Raw genomic sequence first — 13,710 nt, 5'->3', positions numbered from 1 at the left:
ATGCAGGCTACTGCCACATCTACCTGTCAGTCCTAAGGGAGGCTCCAAGACACAACCATTTCTCCCAACAGGGCTCTGGGCCTGCAGAGCAAAGCCATGCTGGATGAAATGAGTATAAGATTACGCATTGATTAGGGACAAGGATACATTCAGAGAAAGTTCAAGTTGCTAGATGATATCTTTAGATAGATACCACAAACCTAGATGGCATAACCTGCTACACACCTAGGCTACATGGTACCGCCTGTTGCTCCTAGGTTACAAATCTGTGTAGCATATTACTGTGCTAAATACTGTAGGAAATTGGAACACAATGGTATTTTTGTGTGTCTAAACAAATTTAAACATAAAAAATACAATAAAAATATGGTATTATAATCTTCTGGGACCACTGTTGTCCATCGTCAATGACAGAAACGTTGTTATGCGACACATGACTGTGTTCTTAAACATGACAATGGACATTGAATCTCTCACAATCGTGAATTTCAGGAAATACGTGACTTTTACATTTTAGAAACTCACTCCAGGGCTAAACCATTGAATTTCTTTTTAGTGGTTTGATTTAATTATAGCATGTACTTTTCTGTTCATATTTCTCAAAACCATGGAAAATGGAATAAATCATTCCCAACCATAGCAGTAATTACTCTAATGAAAATAATTTTTCCAAAGATTATATAACATTAGCTAACTACACTCAATGTTCCCAACATATGGGGTAAGTGTAGGTCATTAGCTGTTGAAAGCTGTCCCTAAATGCTCAAATAGGTTAGTAACTTAAAAATAAGCCAATCTTCATAGCAATTTCCTGAGAAAATGGAGAAAGAAATTGAAAAACAACCTTTCTAAATTGTTACAAAACTTTTAAAATAAATTATGCTGAGAAAGAAAACGGTTTGCATATCTTATTGAAAGTCATTCCCATTTACTACTCCCAAAATAATAAAACAATACAATCTGTAAGTATTTTGTATGCCTTTACAGAAGGTTTATCAGTCACTTCACTGAAAAAACTGAATGCAAAACAATCCTTGGTTAAGTTTAAGGTTTAGTTATTTTTATGTTTCATTTATTGGTTATATTATTCATCTCAGCAATTTATTACTCTGAAAAGAGCAAAAATACACTGCACATATTAAAATATTATCATTGTTCTATTGGTCATAGAAAATGTTTATATTTGAATTTAGATCAGGATTGTATAGTTAATGACTAGAAAATAGAGATATTGAATTTTTCATTCACAACTTGAGTTTGTAAGTAGATCCTGATCATTTGCCAAATAAACTTGAAAGGTCCTCCTGATGTTTGAAAGCTGTCTGATCAATAAATCTCCTTAGCATGATCAAGGGAAGGAAGGCCTTCAAATCAGAAAGACCTGGGGTGGGGGGAATTCTGGCTTTGCTATTCACTATGTGTCCTTGGACATCCGAGGTCCAGAGGCCCATCTCTGTTTTCATGTCAATTGTCTATTTTGCAGAAATGTGGATAAGAATGCTCATCACACAGGGTCCTTGAGAGAATTAAATTATACCACATACACAGTGCCTGACTTGTAGTAGGCTCTCGAAGAGCCTCATTTCTCTTTCCTATCTCCTTTCATTAACTCAGAGTTGATATATCTGAAGTAAATCCTCAGTCCCCATCTGCTGTCTACCAGGGGTAAACCACTTCATCTCTTGCAGAATTTCTCACTTGTAAAAGCAGGGACTAACCATTCCATTTCTTATCAGCCAATTGCTGGGGCTTCTTTCCATGTCAGCCACAAGCAGAAGAGTAATTCACTCAACAAACATGTTTGGGTTTCCATGTGCCAGATTTCATGCTAGAACGATATATTAGTTTCCTAGGGTGACTGCAACAAATTATCACAAAGCGGGCACTTAAAACAACAGAAATTTATTCACTTGCAGTTCTGGAGGCCAGAAGTTTGTAACTCAGATGTCAACAGGGTCGTGCTGTCGCTGAAGGCTCTAGGGGAGGGTCCTTCCTGGCCTCTTCCAGCTCCTCGCGGTTGACAGAGATCCTCGGCATTCCTTGGCTTGTAGACGCATCACTGCAGCTCTGCCACTGTCATCACACACCACACATCTGCCTGTGTGTCTTCACATTATCATCCCTCTGTGCCTGTCTCTGTGTCCAAATTCACCTCTTCTCATGAGGATACCAGTCATTGGATTAAGACACTCCTTAATCTAGGCTGACCTCATCTTAATTTGATCACTTCTGCAAATGCCTTATTTCCAAATAAGATCACATCCTTTTGGTGACATAAATCAATAAACAACAGGGGAACACAGCAGGGACTAAAGCCTTCATGGGGCTCATGGCCAGAGAGACAGGCTCAGAGAGCAAAGAAATAAAATTCAGGATGCAAAGGGTAGCAAGAGACCCTTGCCCCAGCCGCTCAGGAAGTGATAGCACCAAACGCCAACTGGGGAAGGAAGAGGCAGCTCAGATTGACAGAGCATATTTTTTTTTATTTTTATCATCATCTTTACTAAAATAACACAATTTTAAGATTCAAGCAGAAGACAGAACCACCTTGGAACTCCAGTATCACTCCCCAGAAGTGATATTTTTCTCATATAATTATTTTCGTTGAAATATAATTCACATACCGCAAAATCCACACTTGTGAAGTATACAATTCAGTGTGTTTTGGTATATTCACAAATTCATGCAACCATCACCACAATCTAATGCCAGAATATTTCTGTCACCCCCCCCCCAAAAAAAACTCTGTCTTTATTAGCAATCATTCCACCTGCCCCCTTTCCTGGCAATCCCTAACCTCCTTTCTGTCTCTACAGATTTCCTGTTGTGAACATTTCATATAAATGGGATTACACAGTAGATGGTCTCTTGTGTCTAGCTTCTTTTATTTAGCATAATGTTATCAAGGTTCATCCATGTTCATTCCTTTTTATAGATAAATAATATTCCATTGTATCACATCACAATTATCCATTCATCAATTTGGTGGTTTCCACTTTTTGGCTGTTGTGAATAGTAGTACCTGTTCACTATAGCAAAGACATAGAATCAACAGTGCCCATCAATGATAGACTAGGCAAAGAAAATGTGGTACATATACACCATGGAATACTATAAAGCCATAAAAAGTAATGAGATCATATCCTTTTGACTGTGTCCTCACCATCTCATTCCTTCATAGGGCCAGGGACACTGGATAGAGGCGAGGGCTCACAGAGGGGGCGCCCTTTTGGGGAAAGCTTTTGCTAATGTTTCCTTCCTTTCACTTCCGTCCAAGTCTCCCACTTTGAGTTTTATTTCTGAGCTAAAAATCCATGTGAGCAAAAATACTCTGTCCCCAGTTGAAAAAAAGGGGGAAGGATTTGAATAGACATTTCTTCAAAGGAGATATTAAAATATGCCACAAACACCAGAAAAGATGCATCGTTAGTCACTGTGGAAGTGCAAATCAAAACCACTTTCACACCCACTAGGATGACTCTAATCAGAAAGACAGATAATAACAAGTGCTGGCAAGGATATGGGGAAATTGGAACATTCATTGTAGGATTGTAGAATGGTGCAGCTCCTGTGGAAAAGAGGTTGGCAGTTCCTCAAAAGATTAAACATTGAATTATCACATGACCCAGCAGTTCCACTCCTGGGTGCATACCCCCCAAAATTAAAAACCTATGTCCACACAAAAGTTACTATGTGGATATTCATAGCACTACTATTCTTTTTTAAATTTAATTTTATTTTACTTTATTTTAATTTCAGGGGTATGTGTGTAGGTTTGTTATATAGGTAAACTTGTGTCACAGGGTTTGTTGTACAGATTATTTCATCACTCAGGTATTAAGCCTAATACCCATTCATTATTTTCCCTGATCTTCTCCCTCCTCTCATCCTCCACCCTTTAATAGGCCCCAGTAGAGGTTGTTCCCCTCTGTGTGTCCATGTGTTCTCATCATTTAGCTCCCATTTATAAGTGAGAACATGAGGTATTTGGTTTTCTGTTCCTGCATAGGCATGGTGGCGGGCGCCTGTAGTCCCAGCTACTTGGGAGGCTGAGGCAGGAGAATGGAGTGAACCTGGGAGGCGGAGCTTGCAGTGAGCCGAGATCGCGCCACTGTGCTCCAGCCTGGGCGACAGAGCGAGACTCCGTCTCAAAAAAAAAAAAAAGTGAGCACAACTCAGACGGAGTGATGCCAACAGAGAAACAGATGTAGGGAAGATAGTGTTATTTCTTCGTGTGGAAGGTAGTTGTCATGTGTTCATTTTAATTGGAAGCAAACAGGACAGCACTTCTTCATTGTTTGGCCTGCTGGTGTGTGCCCACCATGGACCACAGCAGGGCAGGGAGGAGGGCACTTCTCTGCCAGTTTGAGGGAATAATGGTCAGTGACAGTGGTGACGTCTGCTATAAAATCACCTGGAAAAGCAAATTCCCACAGTGAAATACTGTCCAACACTGTCCTAAGAAGAGACTTTTAAGCCAATTAGAGTGTCAGGAATTATGACAAATGCTCTAATTACGATTCTGGCAGACTCACTATAACCCATGAATCTCCTGCCCCCACTCCAGCCCCAGCATCACCACAGACTTATTTCTGTGGTGGATTGATGTCTTGTTCTGCTAAGTACATTTCAAGATCACACAGATGCTGTGCTGTGTGGATTTGAGGTCATAGATTCTTGGCCAGCACTATCTCCGAAGGAAGGCACTAAAATGGGAAATTAAGCTTCAAGGCCTCCTCCACAGTTCTGTGGCCACTGAGTTAGAATAACCTCTGACAGGGTGATGGGTGGGTGTTTTGCTCCCCACCACATTCCTGTTCTTCTAACCAGCCCTAAGGAAGAAAACATAATTTTCAACATCATTGTCAAAGGCTTAGAATTTAACCAGTTTGCTGTGCTTTGACAACAATGAGCCAAGAACATCAACTATTTGAAATTTACCAGCTTGTAATGATCTTCAAAATCCATACCGGGTCTGAAAGCCCTGCTGAGACTGGTGGGTAAAACAGGTCAGGAGTGGAGGATCTGAGTGCAAATGCTTAGGGTAGAGGATCCCAGTGGCAGGAGAGTAGAGTATCTGTACCTGCAGTGCCATCACCGCGGTGTTGACTTGATTCCTTAATTAAGCCAACCCTCCTGCTCCCCGCTGATATGTTTCCAAGCAGGTCTATTTGCCCACGGTCTCACGTGACCCTCCAGATGATTTAAATGCTCTTTTCCAGAAGGATGGCTACAAGTCACCTAAATTTATATTATTTTAAGCCACCAAATGTGTGACAGTTTATTACAGCAGCAACAAAAAACTAATATAAATGTATTCCCTTTGAGTTTTCGTGGTTGGAAGTCTAACGTGGGTTGGCCTGGATGAGTTCCTCCTGGACGCTCTAAGAGAGGAGCCATCTTCTGGACTCTCCTCACTTCTAGAGGTGGCTCCTGGCCCGATTCTTCATCTTCAAAGCTGGCAGCATAGTCTCCTCCAATCTCTCTCTCTCCGCTTCCATCATCACATCATCTTTTTTCTTTTCAGTCCCTCCTGCCCTACCCTTATAAGGACTCTTGTGATTATATTGGGCCCTCTGGATAACCCAGGACCATCTCCCCTTCACAAGAACCTTCCTTTAACCACATCTGCAAGACCTTTTCACCATGTAGGGAAACCAGTTCATGGGTCCCAGGGGTTAGGAAGTGGACATTTTTAGGAGGACATTGTTTAGCCTGCCACAGTCTCCCAGGCCTGGACACTGGGGAGCTTGGGGGGGTTCCCCCTGCAACAACTGCTTCTTGCTTAGAGGGAAGGCTAAGAAAGGACCACAGGACAAGGAAATGAATGGAAGGACGCCTGGATCCTTCACCCCCGCGGTACATCCTCCTTATCATAAGTAGTAATAGGCTCTGAAAGGTGGTGATGTCAAAGCCCTAAATGTGCCCTGTTTCTGTGGAAATAACTAAAAATTTGGCATCGGCTCCAGCTTCACCACTCACAAGTTGTGTAATTTTGGGTAAATCACACTTTCTCTGAGCACAGTCACTCTAACTACTACTTCATCAGCCCACTTTAGGGACAATATTTTTCATGCCTACCACACTTGGTGACTGGGGGGAGTCATGTTGAGATAACTGATGTGAAGGGGCTTTGAGAAATAAAATGTAAGTGGTTAGATGTCATCTTCCTTGTCCTCACCACGCCCTCTGAGTCGGGAAAGGCGTCCACGCCTCCACTTCAATAAGGATGTTTAAAAAAAAAAAAAAATCACAGTGCTGTCTGGGAGGAGAAATGCCTTAGCCAGTCACCCAACACACATAGGCTCAGCCTCCAGCAGCTTTGAGGTGGGCAGAAGGAGGGGATGAAAGGTGGGAAGGCTGGGAGAAGCTGGAATCGGGGAGACATGTTTGCTCAGCGTTACCCAGTGATGGAGAAAAGCACAAGTAGAGACCCAAGGAGGGTGGTGAGCCCATGCCCTGGGACTGCCTGTGAGGGTGAAGTGGAGGGTAACTGGCACACAAATAACTGCAGTTGTACGCAGCAAGCAAAGTGATGTGAAAAGAGCTGGGGTCACCAGAGAGGCAGGACAACCAAGCTTCCCAGAAGTGCTGTTTGAATCTGCGCAGGATGGAGTTCTCTAGATGGCATCTTGGAGAAAACATGTGGCAGGGGCTCTGCAGAAGCCCCAATGGCTCCTTGGAGTTTTGCACACAGGGGATGCTCCAAAAATGTTCATTTTGTATCAAAACCCAGGCAATAAATGAAGCCGAAAATCGGGGCTGTGCAAGATAACTCAGGCAAAATGGGGGTGTGCTTTTATCCAAAGTATCCAGGAAACTGAGGCCAAAGGGTTGGTTTCAAAAATCCAGATGATATGCAGGGAACCCCAGCTATCTGATTCTGAAAAGTCAGAAGGTTGAGTAGGTTTGGTCAAAGTTGTCATAAACAAGGATACTCCCTGTGAACTGGCCATCTTTAACAATGAGTCCCCCTCTCCCTTACCCCCAGCATCTCTCTCCCTACCTCTCATCAACCTCCACAGAGGCATCCAGTTACCTGTAGTTCAGTCTGAGTCAGGATCTTGCCCAATAATCTGGTGCAAATGCCTTGCAAAGTAAGATGTGCAATCTTGCAACAAATGTGGGATTTCATAGTCATGGGCTGGGTTGTTGGGAACCTCCTCCCATCTTGGGGCAGGGGACATCACTGATAATGATGATTTAGTAGAGATGAACTCATTCACTACTGAAAAGGAGAAAATGATCAGGAAGATGACAAACAGGATGTGCCTTCGGAGAGAAAGATATGTTTATCAAGGGTTATCAGCGGCCCTTAGGGAAATAAAGCCGCTGCGTGTCTTTGCAAAACCGACCTTCTTTATGGTCTTGCTGATAAACTTGCTGTGTAAAAGGGAGGCTATTTAATTGTACTAATGTGGATTTTTGCCAGAAAAATCACCCAGATGAGAAATAATCAACACTTAATTCCTGCTTATTTTTTAAGAACGGGAGCTTAGTTAGAACTATGTCCAAAATTATGTTTAATATCAGATAACTTATTTTCAGAGTTTTTGTTTCAGTTTTCAGAATAAAGTCCCCACAGTGTAACACTCGACATTTTCATTGTCCAGCATAAAGTTTGAGTCCCTATTTTATTTAAGTGGATTTCTTCGTGGCCTTTCTCCAACACCCTGAGGACATCCCATGCCATATCCTCTCTGTCTAGAACCCAGTGTGGACTCAGTGGGCACCTTAGTGTGTCATGCTAGCTCAGCCTCTGCCCAGCTACCTCTGAGGAAGTCTCCAGTGCAGGGAAGTAGGGCACAGTTTGTTCCAGCCAAGTCTTCCTTTTGCTCTTGATAAATGCTCCGTTTCCAACTTCTTCTAGGACTTTAGCTGAGAATTATAGCTATGGAATTAGCCACTTTTTACAAATGCGTCAGATATATTTGTCTGCAGTTCTTGGTGTTATCTTGGGGGGTGAGGAGTCCAAGATTTAACAGATAGAGGCATTTGGGTGCCTCTCTTACTAAAAAACACATTTTCATAGTTTTGTGTAGGAATTTTTGAAGAAATTCATAGATAATAATTTTAAAACTGTAACTGTAAAATAGAGTCCCTAGGAAAAATAACCAGGAAGACAAACCTATTTTAACAGTGCTCTCTCAAAATTAGGGCTTCTGGGAAGATGCCCAAACTGAACCACATTTTAAAGATAAAGAAGTCAAGGATAATCAGTGAGGCTTCCAAATGTCATATAAGAAATGTAATAGACATTCTGGAAACCTCAAACATTTCGAGAGAACTTACAACAAATATTTGAGTAGGTATTTCCTGAGTGTTTATATCTTTCTACAAAATGGGAATATCTGATTTACTCACACAAAGTTTTGTGAACTAATCTGCAGTTTGCTGAGGCACTATTTTTTCTGCCTCAAGCAGAACTTGCTCTTGCCGGTTGGCCCATAATTACTGTGGAGAGGAGACTCACTTTGCTCAAGGGAGTGAAAGAAGGAAAGGAACTCACCCTTTCCTCTCCTGCCCAGTCCTCTCCTCCTGGGTCATGCTGAGCTAACAGGGCTCCCTGACCCCAGCTTCTCCCAGCTTTCCTGCCTTTCAGCTTCCCTTTCTGCCTCCCTCAACGCTGCTGGAGGCTGAGCCTGCGTGTGTTGGGTGACTGGCTAAGGCATTTCCCCTCCTAGGCAGCACTGTGATTTTTTGAAAACATCTTTATTAAGAACAAGAGCATATCCTTTGCAGGAACATGGATGGAGCTGGGGACCGTTATCCTTAACAAACTAAGGCAGGAAGAGAAAACCCAATACCAATGTTCTCACTTGTAAGTGGGAGCTAAATGAAGAGAACACATGGACATGTAGAGGGGAACCACATACACTGGGGCCTAGTGGAGAGTGGAGCATGGGAGGAGGGAGAGGATCAGGAAAAATAACTAATACATACTATGTTTAATACCTGAGCGATGAAATATTCTGTACAACAAACCCCCGTGACACAAGTTTACCTATATAACAAACCTGCACGTGTGTACCCTTGAATTTAAAAGTTAAAATCCTTATTGAGATAATCACATGCCATATGATTCACCCATTTAAACTGTACAATTCAATGGTTTAGGTGTATTCAAAGATATGTGAAACCATCACCGAGATCAATTTTAGAACCTTTTTATCACTTCAAAAAGAAGCCTTGTGTTCTTAAGCTACCACCTTCCCACACCTTTCCCCAGCCCCCAACAACCACAAATCGACTTTCTGTCTCAACAGATGCCCTATTGTGAATGGAATCACACCATCTATGGTCTTTCCTTTCTGGCTTCTTTCACTAGGCATGTTTTTAGGGTTCATCTATGTTGCAGCACAGATCAGTACTTCATTCCTTTTATGGCTGAATCATGTTCCATCCTGGACAGACCTCATTTTGTTTATCCACTGATCAGTTGATGTACATTTGAGTTGTTTTCACCTTTTGGTTATTGTGAACGACACTGCCTTGGACATTTGCGTATGGGTTTTTGTGTGAGCATATGTTTGCTTTCTCTTGGGGCAGCACTATGGGGTAACCGCATTCAAATGCACAACTCCCCAGAAGGCTTCCTAAGGAAATTCGTGGGACATGAGGCTAGTGGGAAGGAGGACTCAAAGCAGAGCCAGTGCCTTTCCTGGGCTTCTCCAGAGTCATGTGGAGGGGCCGCTTGCTCCGCTGTGCCCCAGGCACAGAGGAATTTGAAAGCACAGGCTCAAGTCCTGCCTCAACCACCTACCAACCACGTGTTCCAAGGCCAGATACTTCCCATCTCTAGGCTTCAGTTTTTGTGTCTGTAAAACAGGGCTTGTAATAAATGCAGTTTCTGGCATTGTTGTTGTATTATCAGAATGACAAAACAGGGAGCCCTTAGCACCCATGCCCAGTATAGAGGAGTGACTTAAGGAGTTTGCTATAGGTTATCAACTAGGAAGCTCTAGACTGCAACTGAGAGAATGTTTGGCTAAAATGACAGAATATTGGGGAATTGTTAATAAATCCCACCTACAAGAAATCCAAAGGTAACTTGTCCAGTTCAGTAGCTCAAAATTCTCAGATCTAGGGTGGACCCCTTTCCCTTCATTCCTTACTTTGGCCTTTCCCTCTTGGAGGTAAGAAGGCTGCCATAGCTCCACACATTATATCCTGCCTCAACCAGGTGTGAAGGTGGGATGGAGCAGTTCACCTCTACCCACTTATCTGCTGACCTCCCCTTAGGACTGGAAAACACAAGCAACCCCAAGTTGTGAGGACATTGAAAAGTGAGTATCTGCCACTCATCTCTGTTGTAGGTGGCAGACTGGTTAGAAAAAAAGAAAACCACAGGCAGGAAAATGTTAGTTGGTAGTGAGTCAACAGTGTCACCATCATGTTTTCATTGGTGTTATAATTCTGTCAGGGAAATACAGCCATATAAAGATAGACTCTAAACCTTGGTATTCTGTCATTCCCTTCACTCCAGACACTGGGTTTTATGGATCGTCATGATTACATAAGAATTACCTTTGTTTCATTGTTTATGAAATCCTAAATCCTTGTGCATGGTAACTACAAAAAGACACAAAGGGCCAGGCAGAGTGGCTCACGCCTTGTAATTGCAGTGCTGTGGGAGACCGAGGCGGGCAGATCACTTGAGGACAGGAGTTGGAAACCAGCCTGACCAACATGGCAAAACCCCATCTCTACTAAAGATACAAAAATTAGACAAACTTGGTGGCATGCACTTGTAATCCCAGCTACTCAGGAGAATCGCTTGAACCCAGGGGGCGGAGGTTGCAATGAGCTGAGATCGAGCCACTGCACTCCAGCCTGGGCAACAAAGCAAGACTCCATCTTAAAAAAAAAAAAGAAGAAAAGAAAAAAAAGGCCCACAAACACTCAAAGGAGACCCCAGAGAGGCCAACTGCAACCATATTGACAAATAATACAGGGACACAGGGACCCCAAGTTACAGTAACAGGGCTACATCTGGAAAGTTGGTCTCCCAGGAGGCCCAGTTGAGGCCCAGTGAGGGGAGGGTCCCACTCTGACCACCTTGAATCTCAGTATGAGAACGAGGAGGAACCCCAGAAAAGTCTCATCCAAGCACTTGATTGCAAATAGGACAAAACCAAGGCTAACAAGTGAGTTGGATCCAACTAACTCACAAATGAAATGAGGCCTGGTCCCGTCTGCCACCCTTCAGGTCAGGCTGCTGGCCTGGAACCTGCCACCTAAGGCTTCTGAAATACCAACCACTTTGCTGCTTTCAAAATGAAGTCAGTCTTTCCTTGCGCTCATGGGGTTGATCCATTTTAATGGCATCATCTATTTTAATATCACTCTAATTTCGCTTTGTTTCCAACACACCACGCTCCTAAGAACAGGCAGAGTGAAGGCTGTTGATCCAACTGAGAACAGTGACTTCAGGCTTTGCTCATTCATCTTGGCACTGTCCTCGCCTTTTCACCTCCACGCAGGGCCATAAAAAATGGCAGGGAGAGAGCGCTGGATGCAACCACAGGCTACACAAATGTAAACCTAGAGCATAGAGGCCAATCACAGCGCTGCTCTCTCCCGACAGACTCCAGGCCTCCCTGGGCCATCCTTCCCCTCAGGCTCCCATAGAAAAGATGATTTTTCTACATCTCAATTGCAAGGGATAGGATGAGACTCTATTGTAATACATCAAAACTGGGAGAAATCCCAGGGGTTTCATGCCCAAGATTGTGGCTAAGGAAAACTCCTTAACCCCTCATGCCTGTAAAGATTCTTGAGGCCCTAAAGAGATTTTTCTTTATTTTCCTTTTTAAATCTCAGAAAAATTGTGGTTGCATTCTATGTGGCATTTTTTGTTTTGTTTTGTTTTGTTTTGAGATGGAGTTTCCCTCTTTTTGCCCAGACTGGAGTACAATGGCATGATGTTGGCTCACTGCAACTGGTTCAAGCAATTCTCCTGCTTCAGCCTCCCAAGTAGCTGGGATTACAGGCACCCACCATCATGCCTGGCTAATTTTTGTATTTTTAGTAGAGATGGGTTTTCACCATATTGGCCGGGATGGTCTCGAACTCCTGACCTCACGTGATCCACCTGCCTCGGCCTTCCAAAGTGTTAGGACTGCAGCTGTGAACCACCATGTCCAACCCTCTATGTGGCAATCTTACTTTCTTTAGCACATGACCCAAGGAAATTCCATATCTTTCTTAAAAAGGGAAGCCTGAGAGTTAGCTGAGCCTCCTCTTGCCCGAATTTTCCTCACCCCAGCACCTCCTGCTGTACATATTGTAAGTGACCTTCCATCACCCGAAGGCATGCTGGGGAGGACACATCCCCACAAATCAATGTTCTAAAACACAGTTTACCGCTATCTGCGCCAACACTTTGGTTTCATTTCATTATCCTGATGGAAGTTTTTCTAAAACGCGTTCTGTTTCCTCAACTCCTTTAGTTTAGGCTAAGTATAATTTTACCTTTTCTTGATGACGTTTTTCTGTGTTGTGAATATACGTTAAACTAACATGTAGAGCGATGTTTGAATTTTAGGTTTTTGGTTACCTACTTCATACCAGCCTTACTGTCTCTAAGAGCTAGGGAGGTGGAGTTTTACGTGATCTTTACCCAGACCTCTAACTCATTCATGGGCAGAATTACATTCTTCTCATAGATGCCCACTGCCTTAATTTTTTTTTTCTTTTTCTATTTTTTTTTTTTTTCTCTTTTTATTTTACTTTAAGTTCTGGGATGCGTGTGCGGAACATGCAGGCTTGTTACATGGGTATACATGGGTCATGGTGGTTTGCCTATCAACCCGTCACCTAGGTTTTAAGCCCCACATGCATTAGGTATTTGTCCTAATGTTCTCCCTCCGTTGCCACCCCCCCCCACCTCCTGACAGGTCCCGGTGTGTGATGTTCCCCTCCCTGTGTCCAAGTGTTCTCATTGTTCAACTCCCACTTACGAATGAGAATATGTGGTGTTTGGTTTTCTGTTCCTGTGTTAGTTTGCTGGAGAAAGAATCTTTTAAAAGGTTACTATACAGCAGCTGTGAGTGCCTCACCTAATAAAATACATTGTTGAAAGTCATGTGCAATGGTAAAGAACTAACAGCTAACATTAGTAAGGTCTTTGCTTTTGCCAGTCTTTGGTTTACGCACTTCATATGCCTTATTTTACCTAATTCACATAACAACCTTGTTTAGCTGGTATTATTTTTATTATGCCCACTTTATAGATGAGGAAACTGAGAAATGAGGGGTTAAGGAACTGTGTCAAGGTTAAACAACTAAGAAGTGGAAGATCTAGAAATCCCATTCAGTGAGTCTGGTCCAGAGACCTGGCCCGCATTAACCATTGTCTATGTATGATGAAAAGTCACAACCAACAAATGGAGAAATGAAGTCAATTTAACCAGTACTTTAAAACAGTGAAGTAGAGAAATATGGAACAAAAAATCTTTCAGTGCAGAGTACATGATACAGAAGAAAGAACTCTTCCATGAAACTTTTGGTTTGGGTCCATACACACACACACACACACACACACATGCATGCATGCACACACATATATGTGAGTGTTTCTACTGAGTCACAATAATAAATATATTTCTTACTGTGAGATACTGTCAAAAAAGTTTGAAAACTAATGCACTAAACTACATGGCATTTTTTAAATCGATGAATTATCCTTTACTTTCATCATGCCTGTGT

At 42.6% G+C, this 13,710-nt stretch overlaps 1 protein-coding gene across 5 annotated transcripts in view; it reads left to right on the top strand.

Moving 5' to 3' along the window:
• LOC105472642 (potassium inwardly rectifying channel subfamily J member 6) overlaps positions 1-13,710 on the top strand; it is a 321,612-nt gene that overhangs the window by 112,373 nt on the left and 195,529 nt on the right. The window lies entirely within an intron of this gene.

This window comes from Macaca nemestrina, chromosome 4 (genome assembly GCF_043159975.1).
Source record: "Macaca nemestrina isolate mMacNem1 chromosome 4, mMacNem.hap1, whole genome shotgun sequence".
In the NCBI taxonomy this organism is placed as follows: Eukaryota; Metazoa; Chordata; class Mammalia; order Primates; family Cercopithecidae; genus Macaca; species Macaca nemestrina.
Note: the sequence above shows the minus strand (reverse complement) of the source record. Positions and strands in the feature narration are given on the sequence as shown.